This window comes from Aquarana catesbeiana, linkage group LG03 (genome assembly GCF_042186555.1).
Source record: "Aquarana catesbeiana isolate 2022-GZ linkage group LG03, ASM4218655v1, whole genome shotgun sequence".
In the NCBI taxonomy this organism is placed as follows: Eukaryota; Metazoa; Chordata; class Amphibia; order Anura; family Ranidae; genus Aquarana; species Aquarana catesbeiana.
The window spans coordinates 151979074-151992140 of NC_133326.1; the positions used below are offsets into that span (position 1 = coordinate 151979074).

At 40.5% G+C, this 13067-nt stretch overlaps 1 protein-coding gene and 1 pseudogene across 1 annotated transcript in view; both read left to right on the forward strand.

The window, feature by feature from the left end:
• The window catches only part of EXOC4 (exocyst complex component 4), an 813215-nt gene that overhangs the window by 747725 nt on the left and 52423 nt on the right, over window positions 1–13067 (forward strand). The window lies entirely within an intron of this gene.
• LOC141131141 (NADH dehydrogenase [ubiquinone] 1 alpha subcomplex subunit 8 pseudogene) lies at window positions 5797–6397 on the forward strand (annotated as a pseudogene).

Here is a 13067-nt window from a genome sequence, read left to right on the forward strand (position 1 = left end):
TGGTAAGTATTTAGAGGGGGTAAACTAACAAAGGTGAGGGATTTTCACTCTAATGCAGGTAATGTATTAAGGTGAATAAATTGACTTTAGAGACACTTTCATTTTACCTGTTGGTTGAAGATTGTGTTTAATAAAAATCTTACACAAAGGTGACAGAATTTATAACTAGCCAAGAAGAGCTGTGTAAATCTCAGTATTGGACAGACAGACAGAATGTTATTCTGGGCAATTAGCAGTTTGCCTGGAGTTTAGCTTTAAAGCTCAACTACAGGTTGATGAAAATATAAATGTAGGAATGTATTAAAAAAAACAGCAGCATTTAGATTGGGAGGGGTAATGCCGCGTACACACGACCGGACTTTATGGCATACTTGGTCCTGCGGACCGGAGTCCATCGGACCTAGAAATGAAACATGTTTCAAATCTTTTCGACGGACTCGAGTCCGGTTGAAAAGTCCGCTCGTCTGTATGCTAGTCCGACGGACAAAAACCGACGCTAGGGCAACTATTGGCTACTGGCTATGAACTTCCTTGTTTTAGTCCGGTCGTACGTCTTCACGTACGAATCCGTCGGACTCTGGTTGATCGTGTGTAGGCAAGTCCGCTCATTCGTAAAGTCGTCAAAGTCCGCTGGACAAAATCTGCCGTAAAGTCCGCTCGTGTGTACACGGCATTAGGCTAGTACAAAAAAAAACAATTACGTGTGTTGTAGCACACTTGTTGACAAGAAGGAGATAGCATTAGCGAGTAGGGGGGTGACTTCTCAGTTTGGTGTGGAGAAATGTCAGGTCACTAACCTGTCTGTGCAGCAGTGCAGCAGCCCTGTGTAATTATCAGGGATAGATGGACAGAAATAAAAATGATTTGATAGGTAAACAGCTTTTGTGTTTTTTTTCAACTGTGTATTTAGCCGTTTGACTTACATTTACCTTTACCATGAAAATGTAATTGTGTCCATTCCTATACTTTTTTTTTGTTTAATTATTGTTTTTATTAAGGAATAGAAATTGGAAATACACGGTACAATGTATTACAATCCATACAAGGAAAAAGTATATGGGTGGGGAAGCATGTTATGTCTTATTACAACAAGTATTTATAAGGGTATTGTAACCACTAGCGTTACACAAAGTGTACAAGACTTTTAATAAGTTGTCAATAGAGTATTCGTCCTATCAAATATAATATGAATATTCGTGTCTTGGCCACATTATGATTATAAATTGACAGAGTACCATTTAAAATCTGAAACATAATAACTGTTGAGTACCAGAAAAATAGTGTAGAAAGAGTGGAGGAAAAATAGTAGGGTTGGGGGGGGAGAAGAGGGTAGAGAGGGGGGGAGGGGATTGCCCCAGGTCCGGACTCCTGCTATACACTGTTAACCTTCTAAAACAATTTACTTAGGGTCTGACATAATTTCCGCAAATGCAGATGTGTATTTAAAGGCAAACCAGCAGGACCATATTTTTCTAACATAATCAGATTTATTTCTAAGGGAGAGGGTGAGATCCTCCATATAATATATGCGATCAACTTCCATTAGCCATTGGCGTAGGGTAGGTATATTTTTTTGTTTCCAGAATCTGGGAATAAGTGCTTTAGCGGCATTAAGAAGGTGGGGAGTTATAGATTTCCTATACGACCCTACTGATTTGCCTGTACAATGTAATAATACAACGAATGGATTATTAGGAACCTCATATCCTTGAATCTTTGATCCAGTGAAGGATGGTCAACCAGAATGGTCGTATCAGCGGGCAGAACCACCAGATGTGGGCGTGGGTCGCATGTTCCCCACAGCCCCTCCAACATAGGGGGGTGATGTGAGGGAAGTATTTATGAAGAAGTGCTGGCGTATAGTGCCATCTTGTTAGGAGTTTATAGTTTACTTCAGCTGTGTTTGTGGCCGAGGAAGAAATATGAGACATTATGAGGATAGTGGACTTTTGGGTTGGAGATAGTTCTTTCTGAAGTTCCTTTTCCCAGTTATGTAGGAAAGCCGGATCTCCTGCAGAGTTTTGTGTTTGCATTATTTGGTAGAAGTGGGAGATAGGTCTCTCCACTGGTTGTGGTTCGGCTAGAGCAGCTTCAACAGGTGTCAGTTCAGTGAGAGGCCTAATGGGTTTAGGGAGGGAGTGAACAAAGGCCGCAAGTTGCCTGTATCTCCAGTGATCCATAGGAGTAGCCACCGAGTCTTGTAAAATTGTATTCATGGGGGTAATTCCCGTCGAGGTAGTGACCTGGTGTAGCTGGGTCGCCGTTCCCAGGGTCCATGTATGGGTTTTGGGGTCTGGGTTCCCCGGCGGGAAGTAGTTATGACCTGTCAGTAGCATGAGGGGAGAATTATAAGGCCAATTATTTGTTTTGCAGAGAGTGTCCCACATCGCAAGGGTGGAATGAGTGAGCGGGGAGGTCTTGGATGATAAGGTTCTACATTTCGAAGGAACCCATAGTTGCGTAAAGAGATCAGAGCCACTTAACTCAGTTTCCAGTTCCACCCAAAGCTTAGATGTTTTGTGGAATCTCCAATCAGAGATTCTGGTTAAAATGATCGCCAGGAAATACTTTTTAAAGTCTGGTAAGGCCAGGCCTCCTTCTCGTTTAGATCTGTTGAGAAGGAGTCTGGCAATCCTTGGGCGCTTTCTGTTCCATACATATTTGCTAACCAGCGATCTCAATATTGTAAAGAAACCTATTGGTATCCCAAATGGGATCATTTGAAATAGAAACAGCAACCTGGGTAGTATATTCATCTTAATAACCCCTATCCTCCCTAGCCAGGAATGGGCCATCTGAGACCATTTTTGTAAGTCGGTTTTAATCGTGTTTAAAAGAGGTAAAAAGTTTGAGCGGAACAGGGCGTCAGGGTTCGGGGTGAGATAAATACCTAAATATTTCATTTTATGTGCCTGCCAGCTAAAGGGAAAGGAACTTTTCAATTGGGAGGCAGTCTGTGCGGGGATAGATATATTTAGTATTTCTGATTTGGACATATTGATTTTAAAATTGGAGATGATTCCATACTTAGCGAATTCCGACATGAGATTAGGGAGAGATATGAGAGGTTGTTGTACGTAGAACAAAATGTCGTCTGCGTATGCGGCATAATTGTGTTCGGTTGGTCCTATAGTAATCCCGTGTATAGAGGAGTTATGTCTCACCGTGGACAGAAAGGGCTCAAGTGATAGGGCGAATAAAATAGGTGAAAGAGGGCAACCCTGTCGAGTGCCGTTGTGTAAAGTAAATGGGGCACTAAGGGTGCCGTTCACTCTCAATTGGGCCGTAGGAAAAGTGTACAGTGCCTTTATTTGGGACAGTAAGGGAGCTCTAATGCCCAAGTGGGTCAGTGTTGCCAAGAGGAAGTCCCAGTCCACCCTATTAAACGCTTTTTCAGCATCTGTTGATAATAAGAGGGTGGGCTGGGACGACCCACGGACGTGCGTTATTAGCGATAGGGTACGAAGGGAGTTGTCCCTTGCCTCCCTACCCGGAATGAATCCCGTCTGGTCGGAAGTGACCCATTGCGGGAGCAGGGGGAGGAGTCTGTTCGCTATAGCTTTAGCATAAATTTTGGCATCAATGTTCAACAGTGAAATAGGGCGATAACTTCCACATGCACTAGGATCTTTGCCAGTTTTAGGAATAACAGTTATGTGTGCATGGGCCATTCCTATACTTTTAAAATATTTATTTCTATGCTTTTAGGTTAGAAAAAAAAGTTCAGCGTGTTCTGTGATGAAGCTGCTTTTCTTTTGATCATTTTTTTTAAATTACCATAGCAAACAAGGAACTCAAAAATGATATATTACACCCATTTATGTGATTTTGTTTATATAAGAATTGGAAAATGGTATAATCAATAAAGTTGTTAGGCCTCATGTACACTGCTGCTGGTAAACGGACGTTCAGAGGCAGTTGGCTGTTTTTTTCAGCTGCCCCTGAACTCATCCAATGTTATCTTATGTGTACATGTACACAGGTTCGTTTAATGTCATTTTTAGGCAGTTGCATTTAGAGGCTTTTCTTTGAAGGCAAAAAAATGAGTTCAGACGCCAAATGCGGTACCGACGTTTACCCACATTTTCATTTATAAAGGTGCCCTATTTTTTTACATTATAAAACTTATAAAATGATAGCAAATGATGAAAAACCATTAAAACAAATTTTAAAAACTTATAATTGCTTGCAATGCTTCATAGACCATTTATATACCTCTAATGAGCCCACAATCCAATCCAATACACCGCTAGCATTGCTGTTAACCAAAGTAGAATTGGAATTTGACCTATATGTTAGATTTGAACTAGATGACCCCACCATTGAGCTTGACCCCGACTTGATCAAACATAGTTACATGAAATTTAATATCTGGCTTTTTTCATTTCCTCACATATGCTCATTATGGGATCCATAGTAAAAGCACCGAAATTGAGGTACATATAAGTACACTGCTGCTCTCTCAGCTGCTGCTACTCACTCTGGTCTCACAGAATGGCTGAAATAGTTAAATAATACTGTTTTTTGTGCTTTGGGAGGGTCTTATGATGTTATCTTATATAAACGCTCCTAGACGCAAACGCGACTGAACGCCGGTTTCAGGCTGTCAAAAAAATCGTTCAGAAGAGGTTGCCTCAGCGTCCCGTGTACATTAGGCCTTAGGAGCAGTTGGGCATTTTTTCAACTGTTCCTCCTGAACTCTCCTATGTTATCTTATCAGTACATGTACACAGGGTCATTTATAGTCATTTCTAGGCAGTTGAGTTTAAAGCCCTTTTTTGGAAAGCAAAAAAATTAGTTCAGACGCTGAGTTTAGAGGCATTTCAAGCACCAAACACTTCTAAACACAGTAACTGGTATTTAGCCACATTTCGTTTACAGGCATTTTTCATTTTTTTTGGCCATTTTGAAACAAAAAACGCTTCTAAACGCAAACGCGGCAAAATGCAGCTAAATGCGTGTAAACGCGGCAAAACTAGCTGCTGCCATAACCCCGGTATTTAGCGTCAAAGTACCGATGTACGGGTACGGCGATTTACATAAAGCTGTTAACAAAGCATGTCCCAAGCCATGTTTTGAAGCAAGTGTAAACTAGCCCTTAGTGCTCTGGATTGAGACAACACTATAGAGGGGTATGCTTTGTTCAAATTTCATGTCTGAGGTTTACACCCACTTTAAAGGCATATTCAATTAGAAAATAAATAAACACACCAACACTGTTTTTGTTTTTTTTAAAGTTATTAATTTTTTTGCATAAAAGCTGGCAAAGAATTGGAGCTGTGATCAGTTTCAATGCAAAGGCTCTTGCAAACTATTCCTCTAGCCACAGATCCATACCGAGGTACAGACCTTCAGTCATGGGGATGGAGGAAGTATCAATGAATGGCAAGTACGGCGACTGCACTGTTGTATTGTAGTTCAGTAAACATGGGAATTTCATTTTTGTGTGGATCATTAGGTTTTCACATCTTCACCCGACTAATCTGCACTGCTTGTCTCAAAAAAATACTGCAGCTTGAGCTCTGTTCTATTTGTTTTTGTTTTTTTTTTTTTTGTTTTTTTTTACGCCCCGTTCACACGGCTCTCCCCGTACCTGTCCTCCCTCATCTCCCCTCGGTACCGGCTGCCCGTGTACTCCATCCTCAGGCCGCGGCGTTACCAGGGCAACGCAGGACGCTTCACTACGTAAAACCCGGGTCACGTGACGCTACCGGCGGCTCGGAAATTCCCGATGTAACAAATTTAGACAAACTGGACACCGGCCGCGTCAGAGACCGACCACAAATATAACGGACGCGGATTATTCCGAATTCTATCATCCAGATAAATGTGAGTTCTGCCGTGCTGAAGGCTGCTGCCCACCACTATGGGTCTCAGTGTGACAAAGCCAACAAAGAGTTCATGTTGTGTCGCTGGGAGGAGAAGGACCCAAGAAAATGTCTGAAAGAGGGCAAGAGAGTCAATGAGTGTGCCCTGGAGTTCTTCAGAAAAGTTAAAGCCCACTGTGCGGAGCCTTTCACAGAATATTGGACTTGTCTCGACTATACTGGCCAACATGAACTCCGCCATTGTCGTAAACAGCAGCTCGCTTTTGATAACTGTGTCTTTGACAAGCTGGGCTGGATACGCCCAGACCTGGGGGAATTGTCCAAGGTCACAAAAGTGAAAACTGACCGACCTCTTCCAGAAAACGTATACCAGTCGAGGGAGAGACCGTTACCCAATCCTCCTATTGAAGGAGAGTTAAAGCCGTCCAGATTTGGTAGTAAGCTCTTCTTCTGGCCCTGGTGAATGGTTTGGTGGATCATGTGCACTTCCTGATATCCTTCGCTGGTCTTCCTTCCTCGGACCAGTTTTATTATCTATTGTAGAACCGAATAAAATTATGAACCTTAAAGAGCTCTGTTCTATTTGAAAGCAAACGATCACTGCTCTGTAACATACTGTAAGGGTCAAGTACACACCCTGTTTTAAGTATTAATTTGTGGAATAACAATGTATAAAGAGTAAATACAGTAATATAAAACACTCAAAAGCATATACTTTACATGGCCCCAAAGTAATTATTTTTTAATGATTTTATTTAATATATATTTGTTATATAATATATATAATATAATATTCATGACGCAGTTTTAATTAATTACATTTGTACTTAAAGAGTTAATTTAAATTTATTTTTCACAAAAATGAAAGATCTTGTCAAGTCCACAGTTACTGCAAGAAAGTAACATATGAGGAGGAAAGTTTTGATTGTCATTTGGGGGAGAGAGAAAGTGACAGCATCCGTGTTAGCATCAAGATTGCATATTCATGTGGAGCTGTAAAAATGTAGCGTGCGACTCTGCCAGCCCCATGGGATAATTTGATGGATTTATGCATGTGACAGCAGCATTTCTCTACGTAAACCTTTAAGCATTAACAAGGAGATGTTATAAACATAAAAAAAGTTATTTGAGAAGGATTATTAACCAGAGTATTAGCACTAAAAACTTTCACATACACACGCCGCATCTTTACATCTAAAGGAATTTTAAGATTGTGGTGATTCATGTATAAAGATGGCCATACGTGAATCTCCACAATCTTAAAATGCTTTTTTTTTCTTTTTTTTTTTGACCAGCCAGCAGCTGAATGTAGCCACGTGGATGGAGGAATACTCCCCATTGCGCTATTGTATTCTGACAGTGGGGACTCTACTGTCCTGCAGAGTATATTGACCCCACTGTCAGAGTATACTGACCCCACTGGCTGCAGGCACTGATCAAACTAAAATTTACCAACAGTCCTGTTCAAGAGGAGTCGATAATCAGACTGACTTCTCTCAAACAAGAACAGCTGTTGATGGATTAAAATTCTGCCAGTCAGTGCTGAACCGGCCAAATTTTGATTCATCTATGGCTAGCTTAAAGTGATACTAAACACACACTGTTTAATTAACATTGTACCTTCTATTTCTGTATGTGGATGATGGTACTGTAATTTTTTGGATAATAAAAAAAAAAAAAAAAATCATCTAAGTACCTTTTTCCTAATCAATATACAGCTGTCACATGACCCAGATCTTTCCCAGCCTGTCTGCAGGTTTTTTTTTATATTTTTAAGTTGTACTTCTGCTGGTCAAAAAGCAATATTTTTGTTTGTTTATGAAACTTGGTTCAATTTACAAAGGCGTTCTATATCGTAATGCTGAATCTGTGTCTGTAGTGCATGTTCAAATCTTAAAACCATAACTAAAAACATCTTATTAGATTTTGAATCCAGGAGTATATGAGTTTGGCAATTCTAAAGAAATGCCTAAATAATGCATTAAGATTGAACTTAGTCAACTAAAATTTACTGGAGGTTTTAGTAGACTAAAATAATACCAAAACTAAAACAATTCAGATGGTTAAAATACGACTAAAACTAAAATGGCATTTTAGTCAAAAGACTAAAACTAAATCGAAATTTGACGTCAAAATGGCCATATATCCAGCGATTCATCACGGAGCTTCCGCAGTGGCCTAGGACCCTTATAATCACACTCTTTATTTTCTCATGTTATGTGAGTACCCATTTGGTCTTTGCCTATTAAATCTCCCTATGGCTTAACTTCTACACTTAGCTCGGCACACCTTGTTTCTCCCTTGCAGGATCACCAGGTGAAAATAAAGGAAGAAAAGCCTAAAAAAGAACATGAATGTAGCCATTCCATGTAGTTGGTAAGCTACCAACTACTGAGTTGCTAAGATGCAATGTAATGTTTGCTTTTGGGTATAATACCTCTTAAATCTGGGGGGAGGATAGTGTTTGATGGACTACGAGATTTAGATACACTAACAAATTGAATCCAGCTAACACTTTATAATCAGTTACAGCAATAGTTTCTTTTTTTTGAGGTTTTTTATGAATACATGAAAGTTGATCATTGTAGGCACCCCTGTCAGTGATAAATGGTTTGTGTCAAAACTCTCAACTGAAACATTTGCAGGAGAGCTTGTTCTGTTGAAAACCAACAGACTTACTGGCTGGATCCCCAGGTGAAATTAAAGAAAAGAAAGCCTAAAAAAAAGAAAATGAATGCAGCAATCACATCTAAGAATTGGTAAGCTGCAATATACAGCGGGTAACATAAGTATTGAACACATCATTTTTCTAGGTACATATATTTCTAAAGGCGCTATTGACATGAAATTTTAACCACGTCGGTAACAACCCATGCAATTCATACATACAAAGAAACCAAAACAAATTAGTTCAGAAATGTGCAAGTTATGTGTAATAAAATGGAATGACACAAAAAAAAGTATTGAACAGGCTAACTGAAATCTATTTAATACTTGGTACCAAATCCTTTGTGGGTAATGACTGTTTTAAGACGCCTCCTGTGTGGAGAAACAAGTCGGTTGCATTGCATTGCTCAGGTGTGATTTTGGCCCAGTCTTCTATGCAGTCTTCAAATCTTGATGGTTCAGTGGGCCTCTTCTATGAACTCTGATCTTTAGTTCTTTCCATAGATTTTCTATTGGATATAAGACAGGTGATTGGCTGGGCCATTCTAGCAGCTTTATTTTCTTTGAAACCAATTGAGAGTTTCCTTGGATTTGTGTTTGGGATCATTGTCTTGCTGAAATGTCCACCCTTGTTTCATCTTCATCATCCTGGTTGATGGCAGCAGATTTTTATACAGAATGTCTGGGTACATTTTTCCATTCATACTTCCTTCAATGATATGAAGTTTGCCAGTACCATATGCTAAAAAAACAGCCCCACGCCATGACGTTGCCACCTCCAAATTCACTGTTGATATTGGGGTGATGTGCAGTGCCATTTGACCTCCAAACATGGTGTGTATTATGGCATCCAAGGAGTTCAGTTTTGGTCTCATCTGACCAGGCTATATTCTCCCAATATTTCACAGGCTTGCTGTTCAGCAGATTTTAAACAAGCTTCGACATGGTTTTTCTTCAGCAATGGAGTCTTGCAAAGTGAGCGTGCATACAGGCCATGGCGGTTGAGTGCATTTCTTATTGTTTTCTTTGAAACAACTGTACCTGCTAATCCCACAAGTCGTCCTTGGCTCTTTGACAACTCTTCTGATAATTGTTTTCAATCCCCTGTTGGAAATCTTGCGGAAGCACCTGGTCGTGGCCAGTTTATGTTGAAATTATGTTATTTCCACTTCCGGATTATGGCCCCAACAGTGCTCACTGGAACATTCAGAAGTTTAGAAATCCTTCTGTAACCAATGCCATCAGTATGTTTTGCAACAATAAGGTTGCAAAGGTCTTGACAGAGCTCTTTGCTTTTACTCATCATGAAATATTTCTTTTGTGACACCTTGGTAATTGGATAACTTTTTATAGGCCATCAGTTGAGCCCAAACCAGCTAACATTAATTTGCACTGACAAAGTGGCAGGATTGCTTTCTAATTACAGATAGATTTCAGCTGGTGTCTTGGCTTTCCATGCCTTTTGATTCTCCCTTTTTTCATATGCTCAATACTTTTTCCCTGTGTCATTCCATTTTATTACACATATCTTAATCTCTGAACTTGTTTGGTTTCTTTGTATGATGGATTGCATGGGTTGTTACCGACCATGTGGTGAACATTTCATGTCAATAGCACCTATAGAAATATATTTACCTAGAAAAATGGTGATGTGCTCAATACTAGTTTTACCTGCTGTATAAACTTTTTGCTTTTGGGCTTAATATCACTTTAACCACTTGCCGACAGGGCCATAGCTGAATGACAGCCACAGTGCGGTTGGCTTATTCTGGGAGGGAGTACAATGACATCCTCCCAGACTCGCGCTTCCGTGCATCTCCTGTGGCACGCACATGGAAGTGTCCGTGCTCGCTGAGTTCACTGGAACGGGCGCATCACGAATTGAGGGAAAGGGCCAATGACAGCGGCCCTTTACTACGTGATTGCTCCGTACAATGACGGAGCTATCACTTGTCAACTCACCCCTGTCACATCTGTGCCTCATTCATGCCCATCTGTGCCTCATTTATGCCCATATGTGCCTCATTCATGCCTCATCTGTGCCTCATTCATGGCCATCTGTGCCTCGTTCATGGCTATCTGTGCCTCGTTCATGGCCATCTGTGCCTCATTCATGCCTCATCTGTGCCTCATTCATGCCTCATCTGTGCCTCATTCATGCCTCATCTGTGCCTCATTCATACCTCATCTGTGCCTCATTCATGCCTCATCTGTGCCTCATTCATGCCCATCTGTGCCTCATTCATGCCCATCTGAGCCTCATTCATGCCCATCTGTTCCTCTTTTATGTCCATCTGTGCCTCTTTTATGTCCATCTGTGCCTCTTTTATATCCATCTGTGCCTCATTCATGCCCACCTGTGCCTCAATCATGCTTCATCTGTGACTCATTCATGCCCATCTGTGCCTCATCCATGCCACATCAGTGCTCATCTGTGCCACATCAGGGCCTCATCAATGCCTCATCCATGCCTCATCCGTGGTCATTCATGCCACATCCATGCCACATCCATTCCACATCCATTCCACATCAGTGCTCATGCATGCCACATCAGTGCCACTGCAGTGCTTATTAGTGCCCTACAGTGCCTGACAAAAGTGTAATTGGTAGTCAGGACATTTGTAATTTTATGTCCCTAGAGCGCCTAACAATGCCCCCTGAATGTTGGGCCTCTGTATGTGGCCAGGCTGTGTAAAAGTTTCACATATGTGGTATCGCCATACTCAGGAGGTATAGCAGAATATATTTTGGGGTGTAATTTTTGCTATGTACATGTCATGTGTTAGAAATATCTTATAAATTTCCAAAAACTTGTGGAAAAAAATGACATGTTCAAAAGACTCATTGTACTTCAAAGAATATACATTGGGGTGTTTACTTTCCAAAATGGGGTCATTTTGTGGGCGTCATCATTGTCCTGGGCCTTCAAAAGTGTAATAGGTTGTCAGGAAATTATATGTGTAATTTATGGTCCTAGAACGCTTGGAGGTGTTACTTGCATGTTGGTCCTTTCTATGTGGCCAGGCTGTATAAATGTCTCACACATGTGGTATTGCCATACTCAGGAGGAGTAGCAGAATGTATTTTGGGGTGTAGTTGCAAGTATGCCTATACAGTGTGTGAGAAATAATTTGGTAATTTGACAATTTTGGGGGATCTTAATTTTGCAAAGAATTGTGGGAATAAATTACAACTTCAAAAAACCCACCATGCCTCTTACTAAATACCTTGGAATGTCTACTTTCCAAAAGAGAGTTGTTTTGGGGTTATTTGTAATTTCCTGGCTTGTTAGTGTCTCAAGATCAATTTTCAATGATTGGCACCATAGCCTGTAGACTCTATAAGACCCCTTTCACACCGAAGCGGTTTTCAGGCATTTTAGCTCTAGAAATAGTGCCTGAAAAGCACCTCCCATTTGTTTCAGTGTGACTTTTCACACTGGGCGTGGTGCGCTTGCGGGACGTTCGGAAAAGTCCTGCAAGCAGCATCTTTGGGGCGGTTTGGGAGCAGTGTATTTAGCGCTCCCAGAACGCCCTGCTCATTGAAATGAAAAGACAGTGCTTCCCCTTCTTTGGGGTTAAAAGCGCCCCACTAGCGGGCGAAAAGCGGCGATATAGCGCCGCTAAAACAAGCTGCGCTTTAGCGCTGCTGCGGCCCCATGTGAAAGGGGTCTAACTTTCACAAAGACTAAATAATATATACTTATTTGTTTTTTTTTTTACCAAAGATATGTAGCAGTATAACTTTTGGCCAAAATGTATAAAGAAAAATTACTAATTTGTAAAATTTTATAACCAAAAACAAAGAAATATTTTTTTTTTACAAAATGTTCGGTCTTTTTTTCATTTATAGCACAAAAAATAATAAACCCAGTGGTGATTAAATACCACCAAAGGAAAGTTCTATTTGTATGAGAAAAAGGACAAAAATGTCATTTGAGTACCGCTTTGCATGACTGAGTAATTGTCATTCAAAATGTGACAGTGCTGAAAGTGGAAAATGTGCCTGTTTAGGAATAGGGTTTAGGTGCTCAGTGGGCAAGTGGTTAAGAAAGAACAAATTATAACACACCCTAATATAAATATTAGGCTCCCATCAGTGTTTTATGTATTTCTGAAAGAAAGCATCATATAAATACATAACATTGAAGTATAGTACATGCACCTCATCTCAGCCAATAGTTCATATAGCTAGAAGGAAGATACCAGAACAAATCTTGAACTGGCATGCGGACACAAAGGATCAGGTGGGAATCCCTAATTTTTAGGGTACGAGCCCCTTTCTTAAGTGAGATCCACCTGTCTGCATGTGGATCTACATATTTTCTGGTATCTAACTATTTACACTGATGTTTGTTATGTGCTGTACTTTCTTCCTGGATCTCTTCCCTTTTGCAATAAAAACTTGATATGGTGCTTATAGCTTGGGGTCTGCTTTTGTCTAGCTATATGAACTGTGGGGTGAGAGATCCTTTGCATGTAGTATACTGTGTTGCCATATAGTATGCTCTCTTTCATAAATACTTAAAATTTGAAATGCTAGCTATTTGGAGTGCTGCCTCTATATTATTAG